Consider the following 17,408-nt stretch of genomic DNA (forward strand, 5'->3'; position numbering starts at 1 on the left):
GGAGTCCCAAAACGGAGCGGTGACCCCAAATAATTATGGTTGGCCAAAAAGGGGCTGCATCTCAAAAGGGGGTAGTTGCCCAAAAGGGGGTGGAGTCCCTAAAAGCGGTGGTGGCCCTAAAGGAGAAAATGGTCCACAAGGGGGCAGTAACCCAAAAGGGGGTGGAGTCAAAAAAGAGGGAGGCGACCCAAATAGAGGTGGTGGCCCAAAAAGGGGTGGCGGCGAATTCGCTGATGAACTGTTGCCGGGTTCAGTGTTTGAACAGCGCATGTCCCGAATATTGTACTGACTTTCCATCTGACAAGATGTCACAGAGCTGTTCTGTAGAAGTCAATGGAGTGTGTGTGACTGGACTTCTGGACTCAGGGACGCTAGTGAGTGCCACACTCCCTGTCTATCTGATTCCCAGAAGGAAGATGGAAGTCCACTGCGTTCATGGGGTCGCTAGGGATTATCCAGTGTCCAGGGTAATCATTGATACGCCCACTATTATTGCCAGCCATGATGTACCTGTAGTCTCAGACTTGCCATTCCCTGTTGTAATAGGCCAGGACTTTGAAAGGTTTTGGGACTTGTGGGAGGAAAGGGGAGTGTCTGATTGCTCAGAACGGAGTCGGAATGATGCTAAGGGAGCCCCACCACAACAGGCGGCTGTAGTGATTCCAAGTGGTGTGATGTATGAAAAGGAGATAGCGACACCTACGGTCGATAGTCCAGAGTCCCGTGTGACTGGAAGAAAGTGTGGGTCTGACACCTGTTTAAGTGGGGACTTGCTGTTCCAGGATGACAGGGTGAGAGGGGGTGACTCCTATTCAGACTGTGACTCGAGCGCAAAGGGAAAACAGTGCAGTAAGGAGGAGCCGAGTAAAAATCACAGATCTTCATCTCGTCGCGGGGGCCGCAGAAAGGCGGGACAGGTTACACCCTCTGAGAAGAGAGATGATGAGGAAGAGACAGGGTCAGGTACAGATCAGGTTACTGTCCTTGATAAGGAGATCACTTTACCTTTGACAAATCCCAGCACAGAGGTAGGGCTGGAAGTAAAACAGACCTGCGGTAGTCCCATATCTGCAATGCCCAGAAAGGGTGAAGTGGCTCAGTATGAAGGCTCCAGAGTACCTGATGCTGAAGAGATGGAGATCTCTGAAGGTACTAAAAGTCAAGAGGTACCTAAGAGCGAACAGACAGAGACCCCACAGAGACCATAGAGGCGGATGCAGGAACAAGTGGAACTCTGAAGAGGCAAATTATGGGTGGGCAAGAGAGCCCATCTGAAAATCTAATTAGAGAATTGGTGGTGCAACATGTGCTGGCCAAAAGAGAGCAGGACCATGAGATAGAGCTGCTTACAGAGACAGTCGAGCAAGAAAGGGTCCTGAGACTGGCGATTGAGCACAGAGTGGATGAGTTGGAGAAGGAAGTCTCTGAGCTCAGAGGTCACCTATCAGCATGTCAAACTATGAATAAGGCCATATGGAAAGATGTGGAGGTGCTCAGAGAGGCCCAAGAGAAGCATCAGCAGGAGCTTCTTCAGAGAGAGGATGAGCATCGCTGCCTGGCAGAGGAGCAAGATAAAGTTCTCCAAGAGCTCAAGATAAAGGTGACTAATCCCGAACTCCAGAAATTCATGGATGACCGTGACACTGAACTGTTGTGCTCTCCCGATCTTAACGCAATGAAAGAGAGTGAGCTGGAGAGGCTGATCAAAGAAGGGGCCTCCACGGAGGAAGAAATCCAGCAAGGGAAGAGCCATGCAGATGGCCAAACAAAGGACGTTGAAGTCTTGGAAAACTGCGCTGACGCTAAGGATGAGGAGGTCCAACGATATGACCAAGAAGGTGAGACTTCCATTTTCAAGTGCGTAATAGACGTACCCGAAGACATGCAAGAAGCGTGTGCCAGTGAGGAGGTGCATGAAGCTTTTAAAAAGGCGGTCAAAGCATGTAGGGTGCACTGGGCACCTGAGACTCATCAACTGGTCATACTGTCGACTAGGGAAGTCACAATGAAGCGGGTGGCTGTCCTGAGAGACATGCATCTACAATGCCTCCGCACAAAACAAATGATCACGTTAAAGAATGAGGAAGCCGCTCGACGTCTGGAGCTAGCGAGAGAAGCTCAAAATCGGTTCGGCTTGGTGGAAAACATCATTGTGGTACCCAGAAATTTGGTGGGAAAAGTCATCGGGAGGCTTGGGCGAGTGATGCAGGAGATTGTAAATAGATCCGGTGTGAAGAGACTGAGGGTTCTGGGTGTAGACAAGGCCCAGGTCATGGGTGAAGATGGGATGGTTCCATTCCTTGTTGTCGGATCCATGGAGAGTCTTGAAAATATCCGGATGTTCCTGGGGTATCGCATGGGTTACCTAATAGAAGTTGAGGAGCTAAGACGTGAGAGGGAGCAGATCAATATAGAGCTGCGGGAATTGGCAAACAGATTGCCACCACCTTCAACTTGCGGTATAGAGAGATGAAGAGGTTCTCTAAAGACTCGAAGTCCTCAAGCTAACAGAGGATATAGAGATAAAGGGAAGAACTGCTCTCCGAAGAAAGACAATGGGAGAGATCACCAACAGAGGGAGAACCGAAGGTGGCCAGAGGGAAGAGCTAGAAATAGTGACTCCTCAGTTAGCTCAGGGCTCAGTAACTTAAGCGGGAGATCCTGTAGCAGATGAGATGACAAGGGGTCATCGTTATCAAAGGATGTGACGGAAATGGATGACGTATGCCGACGAAAGGGTTCAATAACAGGCCCTGACTTAGACAGACGGTTTGACTGTCAGGGACGACTGAGAAGGGTCTCTGGTCGGTTTAGGACAAGTGCCAAGCCCCACGGCTTTAGGCAGAGGGGGAGGTATGTAGCGTGGCTAAAGGTTGTATAGTCGACGGGAGGTATGTGTCAGAGATGGCTTGTCGCTGTGAGGTAACCCGGAGTGTTTTCTTTAATGCACATAAAGCAATAAGGAATTGTTTAGTATACTTGGGTCCGGGTTACGGGTAGCTATGAGAGATGGGAGGGTCTGGCTACCCATATACTTCACCCCTGGGTAAGGGGCATAACCATGCCTAGCTATGTGTGTTTCAGGACCTGTGGTGATGTCATAACCACATGTCTAATCATGTGATGGATTCCTGGGTGTGGTTAGATCCATAAAAGACAGGCTAATGCTTAACACAGGAGGTGTGTGTGTGGAGGAGAAAGCCTCCAAAGTGTGTTAAGGCTCCAGGACTGAGCCTGAAGGACTGGACATTTGTATTTTCCTTTCCTGAGCTAAAGGCTATTTGTTTTCTGTTCTTACTATGTGGTTTATGGAGCAATAAACCTGTGAACTTTTAATGGAACGTGCCTCCTGAGTGTCAGCCCTCGCACCTGAGCGAGTATAAAACGGACATATGGGGCCAATTCATTAATAAAGCCATAGCATAAGGACTGAAGTAGCAGTTCTGCTGCACAAAGCGCCAGCACTATGTTTCTAATGTTATAGGATAGTATACAGTTTGTCTAATGAAGGAATCTGGATTCTTTCCACTTTAGCCTAATAGAAGCCTTTGACCAATTTCACCAGGAGCCAATGAATTCTGCATGATGGAATAAGCCATGCTTTCTTATCGTTATCTGTCCCTTCTCAGGTTTTCAACATCTGCTGGTTCACTTAGTGGTGATTCACTTACAGCAGGATTGGCATCAGTAACAAACCTGATTTGACAGAAGAAGATAGAATAAAGCCTCAGGAGTACTAGGCATTAAAAAGTAGCTTTTACTTGAATTGGCGGGATTATTCTGAAGAGAAAAAAATAAAATAAGCATGCCTTTATTAAAAGCCAGACACTGCTGGAGCGTTGAAATCCAGACTGAAGTGCTGGAGTGTTTGTCAGAATGCACCCCTGCCTTTATGAGAAACTCTACATCATCTTATACTTTTGCCTAATAAAGAAATTTAGTTACATTTTTTTGTGAAAAGAGTTCAAATTCATTTAATGCAAAATACTGTATTTAGAAAGAGAACATGAATGATCCATTAAATAAACTGTTGCTCCTCAACCAATATAAATTATCAGCTTCAGTTGATAAATGGTCAGTGTTGTTTTAATAAAGTTTGTAAAAATCCACAGCACAAGCAAATATGAGAAACTTTGTCATATATCTTGTAATAGAAATAAGGTTCTTTCTCCACTTATGAGTTACTTTTCCTCGAATCTACTTTCTGATCTCATTAGTCAGTCTGTAAGGCCGGTTTTACACTTGCGTTTGGCTGGTCTGCGTATGGCTGCGTACTTCCTCCCTTAAGCTCTGCCTACTTCCGCATGTGTCCTGCATCGTCCTGTGTACCTATCTTGAACATTAGCTACGCAGGAACATGCGTTGAATGTATATGCGTCCGCATGCGGCGTTGTGACTTGCCCGCTGACCCAAAAAGTTGCGTTCTCGTGCGGTCGGTGGGCAAGTCAAAACTCTGCATGCGGATGCATCTGCATACAACGCATGTCCCTGTGTACCCAATGTTAAAGATAGGTACGCAGGACGCATGCGGAAGTAGGAAAAGCTTAAGGGAGGAAATACGCAGCCATACGCAGACCAGCCAAACGCAAGTGTGAACTTAGCCTAAAAGAGCTAAAGTCTCTTTCGGTTAAAGACAATAGAATGTTAGCTCAGTGAGAGTTCAGATTACAGCTGCCATTTGAAGTCTATTCAGAAGGAAGTGAAAAGGAGAAAAGGAGGAAGGAGTAAAGTGAAAGAGAGAGGCGCAGAGACTCTAAGACCCATGTAGATACTCGATTGTGTTTCAACAGAAAGTAAATCAACAAACAAATGTCACATATTAAATATGCATTAAAAGCATCATTTTTCAAAAGCATAGAACTGGAAAAGCAAATGTGTTATCCTCTGCTGCCATAGAGAAAAAAGAAGGATGACAATTAGTGTTGAGCGATACCGTCCGATACTTGAAAGTATCGGTATCGGAAAGTATCGGCCGATACCGGCAAAGTATCGGATCCAATCCGATACCGATACCCGATACCAATACAAGTCAATGGGACTCAAGTACCGGACGGTATTCCTGATGGTTCCCAGGGTCTGAAGGAGAGGAAACTCTCCTTCAGGCCCTGGGAACCATATTAATGTGTAAAATAAAGAATTAAAATAAAAAATATCGCTATACTCACCTCTCCGACGCAGCCGGGACCTCAGCGAGGGAACCGGCAGCGTTGTTTGTTTAAAATTCGCGCTTTTACTTGGTTACGTGAAGTCCCGGCTTGTGATTGGTCAGGGCGGCCATGTTGCCGGGACGCGGACCAATCACAGCAAGCCGTGACGAAATTACGTCACGGCTTGCTGTGATTCGTCCGCGTCCCGGCAACATGGCCGCCATTAACCAATCACAAGCCGTGACGTCACGGGAGGCTGGACATGCGCGTATTTTGCAAAGCGCGCGTGTCCAGCCTCCAGTGACGTCCCGGCTTGTGATTGGTTAATGGCGGCCATGTTGCCGGGACGTCACTGGAGGCTGGACACGCGCGCTTTTCAAAATACGCGCATGTCCAGCCTCCCGTGACGTCCCGGCTTGTGATTGGTTAATGGCGGCCATGTTGCCGGGACGTCACTGGAGGCTGGACACGCGCGCTTTTCAAAATACGCGCATGTCCAGCCTCCCGTGACGTCCCGGCTTGTGATTGGTTAATGGCGGTCATGTTGCCGGGACGTCACTGGAGGCTGGACACGCGCGCTTTTCAAAATACGCGCATGTCCAGCCTCCCGTGACGTCACGGCTTGTGATTGGTTAATGGCGGCCATGTTGCCGGGACGCGGACCAATCACAGCAAGCCGTGACGTAATTTCGTCACGGCTTGCTGTGATTGGTCCGCGTCCCGGCAACATGGCCGCCCTGACCAATCACAAGCCGGGACTTCACGTAACCAAGTAAAAGCGCGAAATTTAAACAAACAACGCTGCCGGTTCCCTCGCTGAGGTCCCGGCTGCGTCGGACAGGTGAGTATAGCGATATTTTTTATTTTAATTCTCTTTTTTACACATTATTACATTAATGTTGTTGCGATACCCGATACCCGATACCACAAAAGTATCGGATCTCGGTATCGGAAATTCCGATACAGCAAGTATCGGCCGATACCCGATACTTGCAGTATCGGAATGCTCAACACTAATGACAATACAATTTCAGGTGGTTTTATTCATCAACGCGTTTTAAAGTATAAGGCTATGTGCACACGTAGGAAAAGAGGTGCAGAATTTTCTGCAAAAAATCCGCATCTCCTGGCAGAATCCGCAGCCGCAGATTTGCCACGGTTTTTATGCGGATTTTGCGCGGTTTTTATGCGGAATTTCTGCGGATTTTGTGCGCATTTTCTGCGGTTTTAGCCACTGCGGATTTCTATTATGGAGGGGTGGAGAAACGTTGCAGATCCGCACAAAAGAAGTGACATGCACTTCTTTGAAATCCGAAGAAATTCCACACTGATTTTTCCACACCATCTGCACAGCTTTTTTTTATCCCCATTGAATAACATTGTACTGTACATCACAGTGCGGATCTGCAGCGTTTCTGCGCGGAAAAATCCGCTGCGGATCCGCAGCAAATCCGCATTGTGTGCACATAGCCTAAAACTTCTTCATCAGGACAAACCACTTGCAGATCTCCAGATTGGATTGCATTTTCATGGTGAGAAGTAGCAATTGTTTGCATTCAATGTGAGAGGTAACTGAACAGTAAATGAAAAGGAAGATTACATAGCCTGATAAGGTAACTGAACAGTAAAGGCCCCGTCTCACATACCGATTTACCAACGATCACGACCAGCGATACGACCTGGCCGTGATTGTTGGTAAGTCGTTGTGTGGTCGCTGGGGAGCTGTCACACAGACAGCTCTCTCCAGCGACCAACGATCTGGGGAACGACTTCGGCATCGTTGAAACTGTCTTCAACGATGCCGAAGTCCCCCTGCAGCACCCGGGTAACCAGGGTAAACATCGGGTTACTAAGCGCAGGGCCGCGCTTAGTAACCCGATGTTTACCCTGGTTACCAAAAAAAACCAAACACTACATACTCACCATCTGATGTCCGTCAGGTCCCTTGCCGTCTGCTTCCTGCTCTGACTGAGTGCCGCCGTACACTGAGAGCAGAGTGCAGCGGTGACGTCACTGCTGTGCTGTGCTCTCACTGTACGGCAGCAGTCAGTCAGAGCAGGAAGCAGACGGCAAGGGACCTGATGGACATCAGATGGTGAGTATGTAGTGTTTGTTTTTTTTTTACATTTAAGCTGGTAACCAGGGTAAACATCGGGTTACTAAGCGCGGCCCTGCGCTTAGTAACCCGATGTTTACCCTGGTTACCAGTGAAGACATCGCTGGATCGGTGTCACACACACCGATTCAGCGATGTCAGCGGGACCTCAGCGACCAAAAAAAGGTCCAGGCCATTCCGACACGACCAGCGATCTCACAGCAGGGGCCTGATCGCTGGTACGTGTCACACATAGCGAGATCGCTACTGAGGTCGCTGTTGCGTCAGAAAACTTGTGACTCAGCAGCGATCTCGCTAGCGATCTCGCTATGTGAGACGGGGGCTTAAATGAAAAGGAAGATTACATAGCCTGATAAGATCCATCCCCTAATCAGATGGATCAGAGGTGAGGTCATAGCAGATTATAGCAGTCAGGTCACTGTGGCGCTAAAACTTGGACTGACCTACAGATTATCCCCCTGCAAAAGTGATAACAATGACATTTCTAGCAGTTAGTTTAAGATAAAAATCCATACCATAGGTTTATCGGAGAAATGATGTGATGTTTTTAACTATGACTATACAAGAAAAAGTAAGTCCTTTTGTCATGCCAACAGTGAAGCATCCTGAGATCATTCATGTGTGGAGTTGCTTGTCATCCATGGAGTTGGCTCACTCACACTTTCGCCTAAGAACACAGCAATGAATAAAAAATAGAATCTAAATATCTTCCTAGAGCAATTTCTCCCAACGATCCAGGAGCAAGTTGATGATGAACAATGCTTTTAGCAGTAAAAGGGCTCCTACTCACATGCAAGAAACTCGGATGAGTCTCGCACGTCAATACCCAGCACTGCACCCGCCACTCAGGAGTGGAGCGTTCAGTGCATGTATTGCTATGCGGCCGCACGCTCCGATCAGCGTGCTGGGTGCAGTGCCAGGTATTGACGTGCGGGACTCATCTGAGTTTCTTGCATGTGAGTATGAGCCCTAATAGAGACCATGTCACAAGGCAAAACTACTAAGTAGCTCGGTGAACAATATATTGAAATTTTGGGTCCAAGGCCAAGAAACTCTCCAGATCTCAATTCCAATGAGAACCTGTGACCAATCCTCAAAAATCAGGTGTGCAAACAAAAACATAGACATTGGGGTAAATTACAAGCATGGATTAGGAAAAAATGGGTTACCATTAGTCCATATTTGACTAGAAGCTGATATCCGACTGCTAGGGTGAATTGCAGAAGTCTTGAAAAATAAGGATTAGCAATGTAGATACTGATTCTTTGCATAAACGTCATGTATTTGTCAATAAAGTTTAAAAACTTATAATTGTACTTCAGTGACCATAGACACATCTGATTAACCCCTTCATGACCGGAGGTATTTTTGGTTTTGCGTTTTCATTTGTGGCTACCCTTCTTCCCAGAGCCATAACTTTTTTATTTTTCAGTCAAAATGGCCATGTGAGGGCTTGTTTTTTGCAGGATGAGTTGTACTATTGAATGACACCATTGGTTTTAACGTATCAGGTCCTGAAAAACTGGAAAGAAATTCAAAGTGCGGTGAAATTGCAAAAAAAGAGCAATCCCACAGTTGTTTTTTGTTTTGCTTTTTTACTAAGTTGACTCAATGCTAATACTGACCTGCCATTATGATTCTCGACATCATCATGAGTTCATAGACACCAAACATGTATATGTTCTTTTGTATCTAAGTGGTGAAAAAAAATTCCCAACTTTGTTAAAAAAAATGGCGCCATTTTCTGATACCCGTAGCGTCTCAATTTTTTTGATCTTGGGTTGGGTGAGGGCTTATTTGATCTTGGGTTGGGTGAGGGCGACCAAAAAACCCATAATTCTGGCGTTTTGACTTTTATTCTCGCGACACCGCTTAGCAATCAGGTTAATCTTTTTTTTATTGATAGATCGGGCGATTCTTAACACGGCGATACCAAATATATGTATGTTTGATTTTATTTCTATTGTTTTATTTTGAATTGGGCGAAAGGGGCGGTGATATGAACTTTTATATTTTTATTTTTAAAAACTTTTTTTTTCACTTTTGGCATGCTTCAATAGTCTCCATGGGAGACTAGAAGCTGCCATAACCCGATCGGCTCTGCTACATGCAGACGATGATCAGATTGCCTGCATGAGGCCGAATACCTCAATTGCTATGACTGCCGACCACCGGGTGGCACTCATAGCAATTCGGCAGTGACAATAGAGTTCTCCAGGAGACCTCTGGTTGTCTTTCCAACTCATCGGTGACTGGCGATCATGTGACGGGGGTCACCAATGGGCGGATTTCCAGCACAATTGCCGGAAATGCATGTTAAATGCAGCTGTCAGCGTTTGACAGCAGCATTTAATGAGTGAATAGCCAGGAATGGATCGCGATTCCACCCGCGGCTACTACAGGCATACAGTGGGGCAAAAAAGTATTTAGTCAGTCAGCAATAGTGCAAGTTCCACCACTTAAAAAGATGAGAGGCGTCTGTAATTTACATCATAGGTAGACCTCAACTATGGGAGACAAACTGAGAAAAAAAAATCCAGAAAATCACATTGTCTGTTTTTTTATCATTTTATTTGCATATTATGGTGGAAAATAAGTATTTGGTCAGAAACAAACAATCAAGATTTCTGGCTCTCACAGACCTGTAACTTCTTCTTTAAGAGTCTCCTCTTTCCTCCACTCATTACCTGTAGTAATGGCACCTGTTTAAACTTGTTATCAGTATAAAAAGACACCTGTGCACACCCTCAAACAGTCTGACTCCAAACTCCACTATGGTGAAGACCAAAGAGCTGTCAAAGGACACCAGAAACAAAATTGTAGCCCTGCACCAGGCTGGGAAGACTGAATCTGCAATAGCCAACCAACTTGGAGTGAAGAAATCAACAGTGGGAGCAATAATTAGAAAATGGAAGACATTCAAGACCACTGATAATCTCCCTCGATCTGGGGCTCCACGCAAAATCCCACCCCGTGGGGTCAGAATGATCACAAGAACGGTGAGCAAAAATCCCAGAACCACGCGGGGGGACCTAGTGAATGAACTGCAGAGAGCTGGGACCAATGTGACCATAAGTAACACACTACGCCACCATGGACTCAGATCCTGCAGTGCCAGACGTGTCCCACTGCTTAAGCCAGTACATGTCCGGGCCCGTCTGAAGTTTGCTAGAGAGCATTTGGATGATCCAGAGGAGTTTTGGGAGAATGTCCTATGGTCTGATGAAACCAAACTGGAACTGTTTGGTAGAAACACAACTTGTCGTGTTTGGAGGAAAAAGAATACTGAGTTGCATCCATCAAACACCATACCCACTGTAAAGCATGGTGGTGGAAACATCATGCTTTGGGGCTGTTTCTCTGCAAAGGGGCCAGGACGACTGATCCGGGTACATGAAAGAATGAATGGGGCCATGTATCGTGAGATTTTGAGTGCAAACCTCCTTCCATCAGCAAGGGCATTGAAGATGAAACGTGGCTGGGTCTTTCAACATGACAATGATCCAAAGCACACCACCAGGGCAACGAAAGAGTGGCTTCGTAAGAAGCATTTCAAGGTCCTGGAGTGGCCTAGCCAGTTTCCAGATCTCAACCCTATAGAAAACCTTTGGAGGGAGTTGAAAGTCCGTGTTGCCAAGCGAAAAGCCAAAAACATCACTGCTCTAGAGGAGATCTGCATGGAGGAATGGGCCAACATACCAACAACAGTGTGTGGCAACCTTGTGAAGACTTACAGAAAACGTTTGACCTCTGTCATTGCCAACAAAGGATATATTACAAAGTATTGAGATGAAATTTTGTTTCTGACCAAATACTTATTTTCCACCATAATATGCAAATAAAATGCTAAAAAAACAGACAATGTGATTTTCTGGATTTTTTTTTCTCAGTTTGTCTCCCATAGTTGAGGTCTACCTATGATGTAAATTACAGACGCCTCTCATCTTTTTAAGTGGTGGAACTTGCACTATTGCTGACTGACTAAATACTTTTTTGCCCCACTGTATGTCAGCTGTTCAAAACAGCTGACATGTGCCGAGAAAGATGTGGACTCACTGCCAGAGCCCACATCAAAGGGAGGGAGTCCGAAGTGGGCGTACTATTACTCCCAATGTCGGAAAAGGTTTAAAATATCCAAAAACTTTAAAGTAGCAAGCTTTGTGAAAACCAAAATTTGTCAGTCTCAAAACATTTGGCCATGACTGTAGTAAAATAGTTATGCAAAAAATTAACCATTTATTTTTTATAGATATTGCGTGGCTTACAACGAACCTGACAAGTCCCACATGCCTTCTACACCACCATAATTTCTTTATTCCTTTACAAACAACCTGCCTAGCCATCCCTTTATAGTGTTTGACATATTAACAGATCTTACAGAATACAGAATAAGTATTTTTACAGTCCATTTTTATTATGCAATTAACCTTTTGACTAGTCGATGGGGTGATTGTTTTTCCAAACTTGTCATCTCACTCATCATGTTATCACGCACCTGTGGATGTGATAACATGATTTGCAAATGTTTTGCATGTAAAAATCATTGCGCCTCGAAAGCCGTGTGTACACTTCACGGCTTCAGAGTCGCACTTCGTGTGACCTTAAGCAAACAAGAAGCCTCACGTCAACAGAGGAGACGAAGATCAATCTTGTTAAATTGGATTGTTAAAACAGGTTTTCAAAAATTAAAATGTGTCCATTCTTTAAAATATTAAAAAAACACCCCAGAGCCTTTACCAAAAAGAATAGGACAAGAAAAGCAAGGTAGGATCAACTTCCAGAGTTGATCACCAGCAACATGCAGATGTATTCTAGTGGCATGCCCAGGTCTAATAATGGACAATTACAACATGAAAAAAAAAATTCTTACAGCATGCACACTTTGTCATGTAGACAGCTGTGATTGTATTTCTGAATGGATGAGAATGTTCTTTTGTTATTTAAATAAAATGATGGTTTGCTTGTATTACAATCCAGGACTCACATGTTCTGTTACACACAAGCCTTGGTTTCAGGATTTTTCTTTAATAGTAATATTAGGACAGATGGTTATTAAACTGTCTGCCTTGTATGAAGAATTAAAAAAAAAATTATGGTTTCTGCTGTTATGGTTCTGTTACCGCATTATATCGCTGGTGACTCAATTCAGTCACACTGACTCTGCAGGTTTTCAATTTGCTTCAGCAGTGCACTACTACAACACAATCAGATTTCGGCATTTTCTATCCATTTGTGAGCTGGGCACTCTGACCTCCTATCCCTAGCCTGAAATACTAACATGGCACTCCTTGGTAGCCCTCATCTTTTATAGAGGCAGTGACAGTCCCACTGATTGACTGTGCCAGATCATTTGAAGTGATAGCTGCACGGCATTATGGTGAAGCCCATGTGGCTGCGTCTGATTTCATTAACCTGCTGTATGCCTGCTCCAGTCATTAGCAGTTTGTGGAATGGTGCCTGACATTTTTGGTTATGATCCTCAGAAATCAAATTGCAAATTGTTTGAATTCAGCTCAGTTGATCCGCAGCAGTCCAAACTGCTCAGCTCTACATTGATCTAATGCTAAGGGGACCTCCTTCCTCTTTAACTTCATCAGATCTTTTCACCACTTTAAAAAAGTGTCATTGGGTATAGTGGGAAGGAGCAATGAGAGGCCTTATTTCTAACCTATGTCAGCTTCTGCTAACTGCACACCTAAATAAGTTCCCTCTTACTATAAAACTCAATTGGAAGCCGATGTGGGAGTGATACTGAAGGATCAGTGGGACTCCATATTAGGGTTAACATCTCTTTTTTCCCTTTCCGAGGCTAAAAGGTTGCTGCAATTACATTCAATTCACAGAAATATATAGAATTTCTACATTGGATTGGCGTGAGGCAAAATTCTAACTGTTCGAGATGTGCTTAACCTAATGCCCACCTCGTGCATATGATGTGGGAATGCAATAATATTGGATTGTTCTGGAATGATATTCTAGATATAATTTAGAGAATTTTTGATATAGTAATGAACCCGGAGCTGAAAATATGTATACAGTGGGTACGCAAAGTATTCAGACCCCTTTAAATTTTTCACTCTTTGTTAGTGTTGAGCATTCCGATACTGCAAATATCGGGTATCGGCCGATATTCGCTGTATCAGAATTCCAATACCGAGTTCCGATATTTTTGTGATATCGGAAATCGGAAGTTCCTATAAGTTCCCAGGCGTGTGCGGTGCGTATGGTTCCTGGGATCCATATTCATGTAAAAAATAAAGAATAAAAATAAAAAATATGGATATACTCACCCCTCCGACGGCTCCCTGCTCTCAGCGGTGCAACAGGCAGCCTCAGTTCCTAAGAATGCAGTAAGTGTAGGACCTGCGATGACGTCGCGGTCTTGTGATTGGTCGCGTGACCGCTCATGTGACTGCGACATCATCGAAGGTCCTTCACTCACTGCATTCTTAGGAACGGAGGCAGACGCTTGCACCGGTGAGAGCCAGGGTCCGTCGGAGGGGTGAGTATATCCATATTTTTTATTTTTATTCTTTATTTTTTACATGAGTATGGATCCCAGGGCCTGAAGGAGAGTTTCCTCTCCTTCAGACCCTGGGAACCATCCAGGATAGCTTCCGATATTTGTGTCCCATTGACTTGTATTGGTATTGGGTATCGGTATCGGCGATATCCGATATTTTTTGGATATCGGCCGATCCAATCCGATACCGATACTTTTGAATATCGGAAGGTATCACTCAACACTACTCTTTGTTTCATTGCAGCCATTTGGTAAATTCAAAACAGTTCATTTTTTTTCTCATTAATGTACACTCTGCACAACATCTTGACTGAAAAGAAACAGAAATGTAGAAATGTTTGCAAATTTTTAAAAAAAGAAAAACTGAAATATCACATGGACATAAGTATTCAGACCCTTTTCTTAGACACTCATATTTAAGTCACATGCTGACCATTTCCTTGTGATCCTCCTAGAGATGGTTCTACTCCTTCATTGGAGTCCAGCTGTGTTTAATTAAACTGATAGGAAATGATTTGGAAAGCATACACCTGTCTATATTAGACCTCAGGGTGCATGTCAGACCAAATGAGAATCGTGAGGTCTAAGGAACTGGCCAAGGAGCTCAGAGACAGAATTGTGGCAAGGCACAGATCCGGCCAAGGTTACAAAAGAATTTCTGCAGTACTCAAGGTTCCTAAGAGCACAGTGGCCTCCAAAATCCTTAAATGGAAGAAGTTTGGGCTTACCAGAAGTCTTCCTAGACCTGGCTGTCCAGCCAAACTGAGCAATCATGGGAGAAGAGCCTTGGTGAGAGAGGTAAAGAAGAACCCCAAGATCACTGTGGCTGAGCTCCAGAGATGTAGTAGGGAGATGGGAGAAAGTTCCACAAAGTCAACTATCACTACAGCCCTCCACCAGTTGGGCCTTTATGGCAGAGTGATGGCCCCTCTCCTCAGTGCAAGAAATGAAAATCCGCATAGAGTTTGCTAAAAACAAAAAATGAAGAACTCCAAGACTATGATAAATAAAATTCTCTGGTCTGAAGAGATGAAGATAAACCTTTTTGGTGATAATTCTAAGTGGTATATGTGGAGAAAACCAGGCACTGCTCATCACCTGCCCAATACATTCCCAACAGTGAAATATGGTGGTGGCAGCATCATGCTATGGGGGTATTTTTCAGCTGCAGGGCCAGGATGACTGGTTGGCATTGGAGCAAACATGAATGCGGCCAAGTGCAGAGATATCCTGGATGAAAACCTCTTCCAGAGTGCTCTGGACCTCAGACTTGACTGAAGGCTCACCTTCCAAGGAGACAATGACCCTAAGCACACAGCTAAAATAACAAAGGAGTGGCTTCAGAACAACTCTGTGACCATTCTTGACTGGCCCAGCCAGACCCTGACCTAAACCCAATTGAGCATCTCTGGAGACCTGAAAATGGCTGTCCATCAATGTTCACCATCCAACCTGATGGAACTGGAGAGGATCTGCAAGGAAGAATGGCAGAGGATCCCCAAATCCAGGTGTGAAAAACTTGTTGCATAATTCCCAAGAAAACTCATGGCTGTACTAGCTCAAAAGGGTGCTTGTACACAATACTGAGCAAAGGGTCTGAATACTTATGACCATGTGATATTTCAGTTTTTCTTTTTTAATGAATTTGCAAACATTTCTACATATCTGAGTTTTTTCAGTCAAGATGGGGTGCAAAGTGAACATTAATGAGATAAAAATTAACTTTTTTGAATTTACCAAATGGCTGCAATGAAACAAAGAGTTAAAAATGTAAAGGGGTCTGAATACTTTCCGTACCCACTGTATATTGGGAGTCATGCCAGATCTCGCTGAGGAGGCTCCGGTGGCATATGGCATGGCCAGAATACTGTATATCGCAAGAAAAACTATTGCTTCTCACTGGGAACAACCTACTCCACTGTCCACTGGTGAATTTACTAATAGAGTAAGTGAGTTTATACATTTAGAAAAAGGAATTTATAAAAAAGAAATGTAATTAAAAAAACTTGATAATATTTGGAGGTCCTTGAATCAACTCCCCTGTTTTGTTCCTATTGTTGGAAAATATTTTCACCTCTCTACACTAAACTAACTTTCCTTTTCTCGGCTTCTAATAAACAGTATAAATGGACACTTTCTGCACAGCAATCTTTTGGTTGCACATTGAATCAGCGGAATTACTTTTGGTCTTATTTGCATACATGGAAATGTCAAAATATGATATGAAGACGATACCCGTTAATCCAGTGGCGTAACTACAAAGTTATGGGCCCCGGTGCGAACTTTCAAATGGTGCCCCCCCCATGCAAAAATATTTTCCACCCAAATTGATACTTTCCCTATTAATTTCGCACACTATATTTTTGTTGCAATGTTTTGTAGTGCAATATTTAATAAGTATAGGCACCTATGTCAAATTTCTTAGAAATAAAAAATAACAGTATAGAAAATAAATGCATGTGTGTACGTATATATATATATATATATATATATATATATATATATATATATACAGTATTTATATATATATATGTATATATATATATATATATATATATATATATATACAGTATTTATATATATATGTATATATATATATATATATATATATATATATACACTGCTCAAAAAAATAAAGGGAACACTTAAACAACAGTATATAACTCCAAGTAACTCAAACTTCTGTGAAGTCAAACTGTCCACTTAGGAAGCAGTACTGTTTGACAATCAATTTCACATGCTGTAGTGCAAATAGAATAGACAACATATGGAAATTAATGGCAATTATCAAGACACACTCAATAAAAGAGTGGTTCTGCAGGTGGGGACCACAGACCACATCTCAGTACCAATGCTTTCTGGCTGATGTTTTGGCCACTTTTGAATGTTAGTTGTGCTGTCACACTCGTGGTAGCATGAGACGGACTCTACAACCCACACAAGTGGCGCAGGTAGTGCAGCTCATCCAGGATGGCACATCAATGCGAGCTGTGGCAAGAAGGTTTGCTGTGTCTGTCAGCATAGTGTCCAGAGACTGGAGGTGCTACCAGTAGACAGGCCAGTACACCAGGAGACGAGGAGGGGGCTGTAGGAGGGCAACAACCCAGCAGCAGGACCGCTACTTCAGCCTTTGTGCAAGAAGGAACAGGAGAAGCCCTGCAAAATGACCTCCAGCAGGCCACAAATGTGCATGTGTCTGCACAAATGGTTAGAATCCGACTCCATGAGAATGCTCTGAGTGTCCAACATCCACAGATGGGGGTTGTTCTCACAGCCCCACACCATGCAGGATGCTTGGCATTTGCCACAGAACACCAGGATTGGCAAATTCACCACTGGCGCCCTGTGCTCTTCACAGATGAAAGCAGGTTCACACTGAGCACATGTGACAGACGTGACAGAGTCTGTAGACGCTGTGGAGAGCGATCTGCTGCCTGCAACTTCCTTCAGCATGACTGGTTTAGCAGTGGATCAGAAATGGTGTGGGGTGGCATTTCTTTGGAGGGCCGCACAGCCCTCCATGTGCTCGCCAGAGGTAGCCCGACTGCCATTAGGTACCGAGATGAGATCCTCACACCCCTTGTGAGACTATATGCTGGCACGGTTGGCCCTGGGTTCCTCC

This window comes from Ranitomeya variabilis, chromosome 4, assembly GCF_051348905.1.
Source record: "Ranitomeya variabilis isolate aRanVar5 chromosome 4, aRanVar5.hap1, whole genome shotgun sequence".
Taxonomy (NCBI): domain Eukaryota; kingdom Metazoa; phylum Chordata; class Amphibia; order Anura; family Dendrobatidae; genus Ranitomeya; species Ranitomeya variabilis.